General features: G+C 37.5%; 1 protein-coding gene across 2 annotated transcripts in view; it reads left to right on the top strand.

The window, feature by feature from the left end:
* The window catches only part of CDKAL1 (CDK5 regulatory subunit associated protein 1 like 1), a 649,098-nt gene that overhangs the window by 480,627 nt on the left and 155,237 nt on the right, over positions 1–13,234 (top strand). The gene's annotated exons all lie outside the window — the stretch shown is intronic.

The following is a 13,234-nucleotide window of genomic DNA, read 5'->3' as shown; positions in this document are numbered from 1 at the left end:
TCTAAATTTCTGTAATTATGCTCTAGGTAAAAACTAGCCTGGAAGAGTTTCATCTTTATAAAATTCAGAATCTTAAATAAAAGGAATTAAGTATTAATGATGAAACTCTTTGATGACCTGCCATCAAAGAGAGGATATATCATGTGCATTGAATCTCCCTGGTTTTCCTAAATTTATCAAAAATTAACAACTCTCTACCCTAAGGTAAGTACTTTATGAAACTGCTTACCAACTGGATGTCACTAAAACACTGCTACAAAATAGATATCCATTCTTTCTTACCTAATTTGTTTCCCATTTCCTTGCCTAAAAAATCAACAATGAAGATGGGCTCTAACCCCTTATTGGAAGAAGACCACAATATCAGTTACTTTCAAACAACACTTTTTATTCTGTCTTTAGAGCTCCTCTTAGTGAAAATATATTGTTTTCTTAGGTATATTTTATTTCCACTAAAATCAACCCCCCCCCCAAATGTTCTTCTCCGATAAATGACATGAATAATTTCAGTATACTTTTCCCTTTCCCATAACTACGTTTACATGAATCCTAGTATTAATGTAAGTAAATCCCAGTGCTTTTCATGCTTTATAGTAGAGCTCTGATAAGTGAACTAAATTTTGTGTATTTTTTAATCCTTTAAATCATCAAATGGATAAAAGCACCATACAGTTGAGTTTTGCATTTGCATAGGTGGGAGGGGCAGATTTTTTGCCAATCCTTTATTGCCTGCTGAAAAAAAAAGTATAACCCTCTTAAATGATAATGAAAATAACTTAGGCAATGTATTTTCATGATCGGGATAGACTAAAATTTTTTTCTTAGCTTTTGCAAGCTTATTAATTTATAAGATTTAATAGTGGAATCACTTAAGCTAATTGGGAGTGACCTTAGACTTTTAGATGAAAGGTCAAATTTGCATGTTTACATTTTCTATTTCATTGAGTCTTCCTTGAGTAGTCTTCATTAATCTTAAGTAATTCTATTAGTATTTTAAAATTATGGCTGAGGTTCTTAGTCTGCCAAGAAAAGGTAACTTAAGTTTAAAAAGTCATTTGATTCTTAGCTATCAATTCCAGACTTTGTTTTTAGAAAATTTTGATGAAAAATAATGAAGTTGTAATGAAATCTTTATTTTAAGAGGCCTATGACTTGAAAAAATAATTTTTAGGTGATGAGAGTAGCTTTGGAATTTTCATATTGGTTTAAAATGTTAAATTGTGGTATTAAATCCACCTGCTTGCTTGTCTTACATCTTGGAGCTAAGATAATGTCTTCAGATTTATATTAGCACAAAAGAATCATAACTCACTTACCTGCAGTTTTGAGAACATTTCCCCGAGGGATGACGAGGCCACAGGAGATGCTTCCTGCCTCAGCTCTGAGGAGTGTGGGTGCATGTTTCTGAGGCACCTGGAGGGCCATCCTTCAGATTGATCCAGGCAGCTTTGCTGGAATTGTCCCCAGTAGATTTCCCTGTGAGGGAGTGAATTTTTGCTGGAGGTATTCAAACCAAGGCCAGGTGACCACTTGGAATAGATGTTGAATAAGAAATGTTCTTGGGCTTCCCTGATGGTGCAGTGGTTGAGAGTCCGCCTGCCGATGCAGGGGACACGGTTTCGTGCCCCGGTCCAGGAAGATCCCACATGCTGCGGAGCGGCTGGGCCCGTGAGCCATGGCCGCTGAGCCTGCGTGTCCGGAGCCTGTGCTCCACAATGGGAGAGGCCACAACAGTGAGAGGCCCACGTACTGCAAAAAAAAAAAGGTTCTTAAATCATATGCAGGTTTAAGAACAACGACATATAATGGCTCTCCCAAATTTAGCTGCCTGTAAGTTCTTTAAAAAAGCAAAACAGAGAAATAAAGCAGATAGAAAGAGCTTTGTTACTTTCTCTAAATGTTTTTAAAAGCTTGTTGTTTCTGAGTATGATCTAAAGTTTAACAACTCAGTATTTTAGAGACTATCAAGTTGCCTTAATGAAAGGAATTCTGATATTTTTGCCTTACTTGATAGTATAATTACATTATTTACACAGTCTCTGATTTTCAAATTAAAGTTTTTCCTTGGGGGAGAGGTAAAAATATTTTCAAGAGTTTTAAACTCTAGATTGTCCATTATACTTTATTCTAAATTGATTTCCAAACATATGTCGAGGGAAGCCCCTTTTCTCAAGATTATTTTTGTTTTGACTTCTCTTTTCAAAAGGAATATTTTGGTATTCTTACACAATTGTACTCGATTCTTCCAGTGAGTCTTTTTTTTTAATTTATTTTATTTTTATTTGTTTTTGGCTGCATTGGGTCTTCGTTGCTGCGTGTGGGCTTTCTCTAGTTGCGGTGAGTGGGGGCTGCTCTTCGTTGGGGTGCATGGGTTTCTAATTGTGGTGGCTTCTCTTGTTCCGGAGCACAGGCTCTAGGTGCGCAGGCTCAGTAGCTGTGGCTCGCGGGCTGTAGAGCGCAGGCTCAGTAGCTGTGGCTTGCGGGCTGTAGAGTTCAGGCTCAGTAGTTGTGACTCATAGGCTTAGTTGCTCCGTGGCACGTGGGATCTTCCCGGACCAGGGCTCGAACGCATGTCCCCTGCATTGGCAGTTGGATTCTTAACCACTGTGCCACCAGGGAAGCCCTCCAGTGGGTCTTTTAAGTTTCTTTTTTCTGGACATATCATTTCTCTTTTAATTTCCTCTTTTGGTAGAGTGTTTAGCCTGACCATAGTTTTGTTTTTAATAGATTTCAGCAGATCACTTAACAGAGTCTTTTATGATGACTGTAGTAACATTAGGAAGTATGAGCTAGATTATAATCCAGAGAGGTGGTTGGGAACAGCCTACCTACTTCATGTGAGTTTTTATACAGATGGTATTCGTTTAACAAATGGAGAATTGAATTGAATGATCTCTAAGGCCCCTTGAAACTCTTAATAACCTTTGATTCTCTATCATTTGGTTTTAAGGCCACCTTTCAAACCATGTTTAGAAATTTTAGGTGCTTTATTTTTCTAGATCATTGGCCTAAATATGTTTTTGGCATTTCCCTATTCTTTCACCTTTTACTTTACTGTGAATCCAATGACTTTTTGTTTGTGTAATCAATAAATTGAATGACTTCTTCTTGAATGTGAACTAGGAATGTTAAACATAATAATTAAATTAGTTGATTTTATGGCTCAAAATGGCGGCAATGAGACCAGCTGTGGTAGAGAGAATAATTGGCCCCCAAAGATGTCCAGACCCTAATCCCCAAACCTGTGACTATGTTACCTTACAGAATAAAAAGGACTTTGAAGATGTGAATAAGTTAAAGCATTTGAAATGGAGAAATTATTGTGGATTATCTGGGTGGGATCAGTGTAATCACAAGGGTTCTTGTAAGAGGAAGGCAGGAATGTTAAAGTTAGAGGGGGGGAGATGTAAGGCCAGAAGCAGAGATCGGAATAATATGCTTTGAAGTTCAGGGACAGGACCATGAGCTAAAAAATGCACATGTCCTCTGGAAACTGGAAAAGGTCAGGAACAGATTCTCCCTTAGACACTCCAGAAGGAACACAGCACTGCCAGCACTTTGATTTTAGCCCATGAGACCCATTTTAGGCTTCTCACTCCCAAAACTAGGAAAGAGGTAGCACTAGTGAGACCACTATTTATTTTTACTGCCACAGGTGGATTTTCTGTTTTTCTTTTTTGTTTCATTTTGTTTTGTTTTTGAAAAGCTTGCTCCTGATTCCTCTCAGCCTAAATCATTCTTCAGAAAATCCCAACCTTCTCTCAGTGTATGCTCACCGCTCCCCCTAATTTTCTGCCCTCTGACCTCTTGCCTACCTGCCTGCCACAGAGAACTGCCTAACTTTTTATTAAGTCCTGATGTGACATTAACAAACTGAATTCCATTATCACATAAATCAGCTTTCATGTAGTCAGACCCACAGGACTAGACACGTGTAGACTGTAACTCCAGGATGGAGCCATGTTATGTTCAGGATGGTAAAAATAGGAAAAGCACAGATTTTTGTTGATACCTGAAACCCTTTTCTTATGACTCTTCTGTTAAATACAAGCCATTGTAAGAAAAAATCAGGGATGGCTATACTTTGGAACCATGGATTTGTCTTGGGAATCCTAGTATTTCAAGTTTTCTAAAATAACCCAACTTTAGGACAATGAAGAGTCAGATATGATTTGAGAGCCTTGAGTTCAGTGATAGCAGTCTGAATTTGTACTTCATCGTGACCTTATAGAAAATCTTTTTTTTTAACTTCTGTAGAAAAAAAATGCACTTAACTTGTTTCTTATGATATTTTAATTTCATGCTTTCATTTTGGCATTTATTTTTATCCTGCTTCTTTTATGAATTTATAATCACCAAAACAGTGGGAAGATATGTGGGTATAAGTTTGTCTCTCAGATGCTGAATGGTGGTGGGTATTAGGGTTGAGAAGGACTGGGTGAATTTATATTAAATAAAGGAATATAAATTCTATCCTTTGCAAAGTCATCTTTATTATATTTTAGTCTGACTTTTTCAGTGATGATTACATGCTTTGATTTATATAAGTTTCAGAAAAGTTAGAAGGATCTACATAACTCTTTTACGCCTTTTATATGAACTTGATTTATTAAAGTTGTAATATTCAATTTGAACTCACTTTTTATTACCTTAATAACAAGTTTAGAACTGAGTAGACTTTTGAGTAACTTCTAAAGATAAAGAACCTTATGATCTATCTTATTTCTTGACCTTATTTTTTACTGTGATAACTATGGTTCATTAATAACTCCATATTTATAACCTTCCAAGGGATTTATAAGTGTAGTTCCAAGTATTAGAGCTAATGTTAAATGTGTATTTAGGTCAACAGAATATATTTGGTAATTTAATGTGACACTCTTTTCTAACTCCTGCCTCTTAGAATCATGTTTATTTCATAATTAAGGACTAACAAATCAAATATAACCAGATAAGCATTCAAATGGATAAAACTGTACTCTACTAATTACGTTCTGAGATCATATAATCTATGATGAATGTCCTGATTCTTTATTTTTGCTACTCATAATAAAGCACCTTTATAGAAGTGATATATAAGATTCAAAGGGCAGGGAAAAGAAACTTCCATTGTTTGAATGTAACACATGCCAGAATCGTATAGTCTGTGCCTTTCGTGTACTTTATCCTGTGTTATTCTTCCAACAATATTTTCAGGTATCTGGTATTATTTTTTACTTTACAGATGAGTTAGCTGAGGCTCAGAGAAGTTAAGTAAACTCGCTAAGTAACTACTAAGTGAAACGCTGGAGACTTAGACTCCATTCTTTGACTCTTTGCTCCATGCCCTTTTTTTTTTTAATAATTAATTTTTATTGGACTATAGTTGCTTTACAATGTTGTATTAGTTTCTACTGTACAGCAGAGTGAATCAGCTATACATATACATATACCCCCTCTTTTTTGCATTTCCTTCCCATTTAGGTCACCACAGAAACTGAGTAGAGTTCCCTGAGCTATACAATAGGTTCTCATTAGTTATCTATTTTATACATAGTAAACAGTAAAATAAGTATTTATGCCAGAAATTCAAAATAATTTTAGAACATTTCGACCAAAAAAGTGTTGGTTTCCAAAGTTGTTTTCTGTCATAGCAGTGATTTTTTTTTTATTTATAGGCCCTAGAAATTTATTTCCTAAAAATGATTTTAAACTTTACAGAAAAGTTGTAAGATTATATCTCCAGTATACCCTTTACCAAGATTTATCAGTGTTTTTAACATTTTGCTGAATTTGCTTTCTTTCAAGCAACAGACAGAGACTTAGACATAGATTTTTCCCCTGAACAATTTCAGAGTAGATTACAGACAGACATCATGCCCCTTTACCCCTTAATATTTAGTGTGTGTTTCCCCAAAACAAGGATCTTATATATAATCACAATATTGTTATCATATTCAGGAAATTTAGCGCTGGTACTGTACTTTCCCTAATCTACAGTTCAGATTCCAATTTTGTCAAGAATCCCAACAGTGTCCTTCATAGCTGTCATTTTTCTGATATGGGACTCAATTCAGAATCTTATATTTAATCTCTTTAGTCCTCTTTAATCAAGACAGTTCCTCGGATTTTCTTTCTTTTTTTTTTTTCTTATTTATTTAGTATTTGACCATATTGTCTATACTTGAAAAGCCTCTGGAAAAGAAAAGAGTTAAATATCAATTGGAATTAATCCTGAAATTAAAAAAAAAAAACCTCACCAAAAGTCCCCATAATAGGCAGAATAATGACCCCTCAAAGATGTTCACTTCCTTTTTTTTAATTTTATTTATTTTTTTATATAGCAGTTTCTTATTAGATTTTCTTTATATGTCATGACATATTGACAGTTTTTGAGAGTACTGGCCAGTTATTTTATGGAATGCCCCTCAATTGGGGTTTGAATTTTCCTCATGATTAAATTCATGTTATATATTTGGCCCTGTTAAGCTAAGTAAATGATGTTATGTTCTTCTCAGAATGTCACATCTGGAGACACATTATGTCTTTTTGCCCCTTATTGGTGATGTTAATTTCGATCACGTGGTTAAGGTGGTGTCTGGTTTCTTCACTGTGTACTTATCTATTTTTAGCATAAGAATGTTTACTCTCAAGTATTTAATAGGATCAAAGATAGGAAGAAAAAACAGGCCTTGAAAACTCAAAAATCTTAGTGGTTTAATTCCCACTTTCAATTTTATGATAGCTTGGACTGCTACAGTTATGTATTCTAAAGGGGTCTTCTCTGGTGGCACAGTGGTTAAGAATCCACCTGCCAATGCAGGGGACACGGGTTCAAGCTCTGGTCCCGGAAGATCCCACATGCCACAGAGCAGCTAAGCCCACGCACCACAACTACTGAGCCTGTGCTCTAGAGCCCGCAAGCCACAGCTACTGAGCCTGCGTGCCTAGAGCCCATACTCCGCAACAAGAGAAACCATCGCAGTAAGTCCACATACCACAACGAAGAGTAGCCCCCGCTCACCACAACTAGAGAAAACGCCTGCAGGCAGCAACGAAGACCCAACGCAGCCAAAAATTAATTAATTAATTATTGTAAAATTGGGAAATATTTCTAAAAAATAAAAGATTTTTCATTTCTTAGTTTAAATCTATTCTAAATCTTTCGATTTTTTTCTATCAGTTTTTTTTTTTTTTTTTTTTTTTTTTTTTTTGCAGTACGCGGGCCTCTCACTGTTGTGGCCTCTCCCGTTGTGGAGCACAGGCTCCGGACGCGCAGGCTCAGCGGCCATGGCTCATGGGCCCAGCCGCTCCGCGGCATGTGGGATCTTCCCGGACCGGGGCACAAACCCGTGTCCCCTGCATCGGCAGGCGGACTCTCAACCACTGCGCCACCAGGGAAGCCCTCTATCAGTTTTTAATCCTTAGGCTACAATAGTTTTAAACAAGATACTTTATTTTTTCCCTTTTTTTTATTGAAGTATAGTTGATTTATAATGTTTTAGGTGTACAATGAAGTGATGCAATTTTATGTGTATGTGTGTGTATTCTTTCTCAGATTATTTTCCATTATAGGTTATCACAAGATATTGAATACAGTTCCCTGCGCTATACAGTAAATTTTTGTTATTCATGTATTTTATGTATAGTAGTATATGTTTGTTAATCCCAAATTACTAATTTATCCCTCCCCCCAAACAAGACACTTTATTTTTTAAATTTTTTTAAACTTTTTATTTTATATTGGAGTATCGTTGATTAACAATGTTGTGTTAGTTTCAGGTGTACTGCAAAGTGATTCAGTTATATGTATATCTGTTCTTTTTCAAATTCTTTTCCCATTTAGGTTGTTACTTAATATTGAGTATAGAGTTCCCTGTGCTATACAGTAGGTCCTTAAACAAGATACTTTAAATTGAGTGTGCAGTGACAGAGAGGGGAAACTAAAATTGGAAAGGCAGAAAATTTGTTTCATTGAAGTGCCTGTATATTTACACAGCAATTAAGTACACGTAGAACTTTCATTCTCAAAAACTGTGCAGATCAAAAACTTGTGTGGATCAAGAGGAGCTAGGAAAATTCATGGGTGAAATATCTTTAACACTTAGGGGGAATTCACAGGTCATGAGTGACATATTTCTCCTGAAATGCTATGAGATTCACCGCTCTATCGGGATGTTACTCAGTGTCAAAGTCATACCGTGGGAGTCATACTTTCCATGTACCTTGTATTCCTTTACTGTCTTTCCTCTGGACCTTCGTTATCTGTGAAGTCAAAAAGTGTCCTCTCAAACTACTTTCTGGGTGATTTGAACTTGTTATATTAGGACAAACAAATGTGGAGGAAGAATCCTATATGTAAATTCCAGTTGGTGGGATTAAGTTATGCTTGATTCTACTTGGAATCAAGCCCAGAAACATATGAGTGAAATCACTGGGGACATTACAGAGTTAATGCCAAGATCCAGTAATTGATGGATCTCTTCCCAACTAATTTGATATTAAATCTTAGAGAGCCCAGGAGCCCCAAGACCCCCAGGGAGCAGCCCTTTTGGTTCATTTTATGCTATTAAAATGAAAATCAGTGAGTTCTTCAAAGGTCTAGAAAGGTTATCCAAATGGATAATTTGTCAGGTACCTGAAATCCTATTCCATTAGAGAACCTAAAGACCACTGTGAAGTAGTTTAATTTGATTTATCTTCTGTTAGCAGCCAGAGTTAACAGGGACAGATTGGAAGTTGAAAGACGGCTCTCTGCCTGCACCTCTCATCAGTGTGATGTAACCACAGCAGGCATAGTGCCCATGATGACCAAAAACATGGCTCTGGGGAGTAATTTAAGTCTCTCAATCACTTTGGCAATCAGATCTGGTATTTTAAAAATTATAGTTAAAGCTACAGGTAGGATAACTTTACTTAATCTATCTGGTATCAGATAAGCTTCTATATGCCAGGAGCTGGGCTGGGTGCTCCACGAGGTATCAAGATGATTCCTAGGCATTCCTTATTCTGAAATAGCATAATCCAGAAAGAAGAGAAAGATGGTGTAAATGGCAGTACTACAGGGCAGTGTGTCTTCACTGCTGTAAGAGTGATACAAAAGGCTGTTAACACTTAGAGGGTTGTGAGTGTGATGATCAAGGTCACTGTCAGAAACTTTTAAGCTGAGGTTTTTGCTATATGAAAGATATTAGAAGTAAGGGACAAGATGTTTCTAGAAAATGATGAGTTAGATGAGTTTAGTTCTTCTAAAATGCAGGGTTTATAGTAAATCATGAGAAGGACCTTTTAGAAGATGGATTGGGGCCAGTCAAGGGAATTCTGACTCTGTAATCACACCTAGACTCACAACCTTAGCCCCTGGGAACCTAGATAACAGTCACAAGCTGAGCCAGCAGAAGTACATCATCTGGGACTTCCCTGGCGGTCCAGTGGGTAGGACTTGGCACTTCCACTGCCGTGGCCCAGGTTCGATCCCTGGTTGGGGAACTTAGATCCTGCAAGCTGCACAGAGTGACCAGGAAAAAAAGGAAGTTCATCATCTGTAGTTAGTAGGCAACATCTGCTGTTTTTGAGCAGAGGAGTGATGCAATTTCAGCAATATTGTAGGAAGATGAAATTAGGAAGAATATGCAGGATGCATCCAAGTGGAGAAAGGCTGCAGGCAGGAATTGAGAGTGTAAGGAAATAGTGTTGCCGTGAGGTGACGGTGGTGGATTTAGGAGTAGACAGAAAAGAATGAACAAGAGAGACTTTACAGGAAGAATCTGTATGCTTGTAAGCTAGAGGATGCTGGCAGCTTACACCTTGTATAATGTTCACCATGTACCAAGCACATTTTTGATGCTTTATGTGTATCAATGCATTTAATCTTCCCAACAACCCTGAGTAGCGACTGTTCTTATCCCCATTTTACATTTGAGGAAACTGAGGCACAAAGGGTATAAGTAACTCACTCAAAGTCACACAGATAGTGGTGGAGTTAGGATTTAACACCAGGCATTCTGGCTCTGTACTCTGCTTCCTAGCCATGCTATCAATAATAAATTATAGTGGCAAGGGAGAAAGAAAAGCAGTGCCTAAAATAAAGCTCTGACTTAATTAAAATACAGAATTCTCAATTTCTATTTTAAATGTATAGAATTTTAGAGCCAAATTTTTACTCATTTAAAGGCAAAATGCTTTAACCAGCGTGACAACCTTGAAGATGTAGGAATCTGTGCTCTGAGGCTTCACATGGTAAAATTATTTACCCAGTGTTTCACCCATGGAATAGATAACAGGGCCCAAATGGGTCAATAGACAGTGGCCATAGGCAGACCGCAGTGCTGCTCTAGCTATTGTAAGGCATGTCTGTAAGTGTTCAGGGTCAGAATCTGGCATTGAATCCCAGGCACCTCCCTTTGCCTTCCCAACAGTTGCCATGTTTTCTTTCACCCCCAGACCAGCTTCAGGTAAGACCCAGGGTTTAAACCCTTCATCGCTATGCCCAAACTCCTTTTTCACTTTGACTTTTTTGCTGATGTCTGTTGAAAACAGAAAAACAAAATGAAAACTTGGAGGAAGTTTACAAAGGTTAAAAAATACCATAGTCTCTCATTTTTAATTCTTAACTATCTTACTAGATCTAGATGTTTAGATGTTGTCCTAAACAAATATTTTTCAGGAAAGATTTATGTGTCTATCACTGATTAGGATGGTGTCCTGACTCTCTGTGGCCTACTGACTCTCTTGCTTATGAATTAGTAAGGTGTTACTTAACTTGACCATATCTGTCCACTTATCCTTCCATAGGTCTTGTGGATTCTTTCTCTTCAGCACTTAAGCCTAACAAAACAATGAGTAGCATAAACAGCATGAAACTGTGGGCAATTTATGTGCTCAGTCTATCAAAGACTGAGCAAGTGATGCCAGACATCATTGGAAATAGGATGAGATGGGGAAAACGGTTCTTTATTAGAACTCTTCCAAGGGAGAGGGACTGTATGTGGGTTATAACTAAAGCTGTGAGAAGCCACCTGGAATGAGCCTTCAGACTCCCAAAGGATCTGCTTTGAACTGCCTCTTAAAGAGGGAGCGCCTGCTTCACTTCCTGTCTTTTGATTTGCCCAGTGGCGTGAGCAGGCTAGGACACCACTCCCTGTGTTACTGTCTTCCACCCCCTCCCATCTGGTGCTCAGCTGGCCCTCTCAGAACATCAAACATGTCAAGAATATTGACTTCCATGGACACCAACTGAGTAGTTTATAGGAGATTTTATCTATCTCTAATTCTAGGTCAGTGGTTTTTAACATTTTTTGAGAATCTGATGATACACACACACACACACACACACACACATATATATATATATATACACGTATATATAATATTTACTACACATACATACATGCATATATGTATATACATATGCATTCTTCCCAGAAAAAAGCCAGTTTTCCCAAAAAGGTCAATGTTTTTGGAGTATATAAATATCCTAAAGCCATCCATAATAAGGACCAGTGTGCACAGTGATTTGTGTCACCTGAATGGCTTACTGCTGTCTCAGTTTACTTCCTGTCCACAGTAGGACATTTCCTCATAGATGGCAGGCACCAACAATGAATGATTGTTGAATGGAATGAAAGACTAAATGTAGACTGACCACATAATTGCTGAAGAAGCTGCATAAAGACACTAACTTTGATAAACAGGTTCATTCATGAGAAAAACATACTTGAACATCTGGTTAGTGAACATGCTTCGTATAAAACCTAGCAGCGAAAAACAGGTCAAGAACAAAGATAGTACAGCACTTCTAGAATCTGGGCTTACAGAGATCTGAGACAGAATGAAAAAGAGACCATTATAAGATTTGTACAATATGACCTGAAACTGGAAAAGAATTCATAGAAGCAGCTTATAAATAACATTTAAATGTAATTGAAACAACACACATGATCTACAGGTTAAATAATTGGTTAGATGTTTTTTGTTGTTATTGTTTTGGGTTTGGGGAGGTATGGGAGTTCTATCAGAATGTAATCATCATTTATAATGAAAAAAGTACTGCCCGATTCCAAACAAACAACTTAAAAACAAAGTTATAGAATATAACTTGTTTAAAAGTTCGGAACTATATACCTTCATCATTTACTAATTTCTGTCATTAATGTTAGGCTCTCCAATACTGTTTTTTTGGGGCGCAACTGAAGCTGTGTTACTAAGAGTCTTGAAAATTAATGATATAAAGCATGTTAAATAATACCTTCTACATTGTGGATCCTGAATTACACTCTATGCAGTCTTACAATATATTGTGCTTCTGGAAATTAAAATTATAGCATGAACTTTCCTTGATTTTTTAAAATAATGAAACAAGAAAAGGATAAACTGGCCTCTTTATGAGGTCAGTAGGTGGTGAGATGAATGTTCTAAAATTCCCGTACCTTGAGGAGATTCTAGAGGAATATGAAGTTGTGCTGGCGTTTCTTGGCCTGGGTTAGGCCATAATAGGCTTCAGAGGGTCTGGAAACCAGCTGAAGTGTGGAGCAGTGGAAGAGTCTATAAGTATTTTTTTTTCCCTGGAGGAGGAATTCATTGGTTTTCGTTAGATTCTTTTTCTTTTTAATAAATTTATTTTATTTATTTATTTTTGGCTGTGTTGGGTCTTCGTTGCTCGGTACGGGCTTTCTCTAGTTGTGGAGAGCGGGGGCTACTCTTTGTTGCGGTGTGCAGGCTTCTCACTGCAGTGACTTCTCTTGTAGCGGAGCACGGGCTCTAGGCGCGCGGGCTTCAGTATTTGTGGCTTGCGGGCTCAGAATTGTGGCTCATGAGCTGTAGAGTGCAGGCTCAGTAGTTGTGGCACATGGGCTTAGTTGCTCCGCGGCATGTGGGATCATCCTGGACCAGGGATCGAACCTGTGTCCCCTGCATTGGCAGGCGGATTCTTAACCACTGCGCCACCAGGGAAGTCCCCATTAGATTCTTAAAGGGATCCTATTCCACAAAAGGTGAAGAACCAATCATCTGTTAATATCTCAGTTTAAGAAAACATTTTAATATAGGTATTTTTTTAATAACCTGTGTTTAAAAAAATTCAGCTGAGTAAAATTTAAGTATCTTGTTGGCTTTATTCAGTAATTCATGAATTGGGCAGCATCCAGTCTAGCAGATTGAGAGGTGGTCTGAGGAGCTTACAATATGAAGGGCTTTAATAGGCAGAAGAGAGCAGGACAAGGAAGGTTTACTGGGCAAAAAAGCAGATTGGTTATTG

The sequence above is a fragment of the Lagenorhynchus albirostris genome, chromosome 10 (assembly GCF_949774975.1).
Source record: "Lagenorhynchus albirostris chromosome 10, mLagAlb1.1, whole genome shotgun sequence".
NCBI lineage: Eukaryota > Metazoa > Chordata > Mammalia > Artiodactyla > Delphinidae > Lagenorhynchus > Lagenorhynchus albirostris.
The sequence above is the reverse complement of the archived record's forward strand: the minus strand, read 5'-3'. Positions and strand labels throughout refer to the sequence as shown.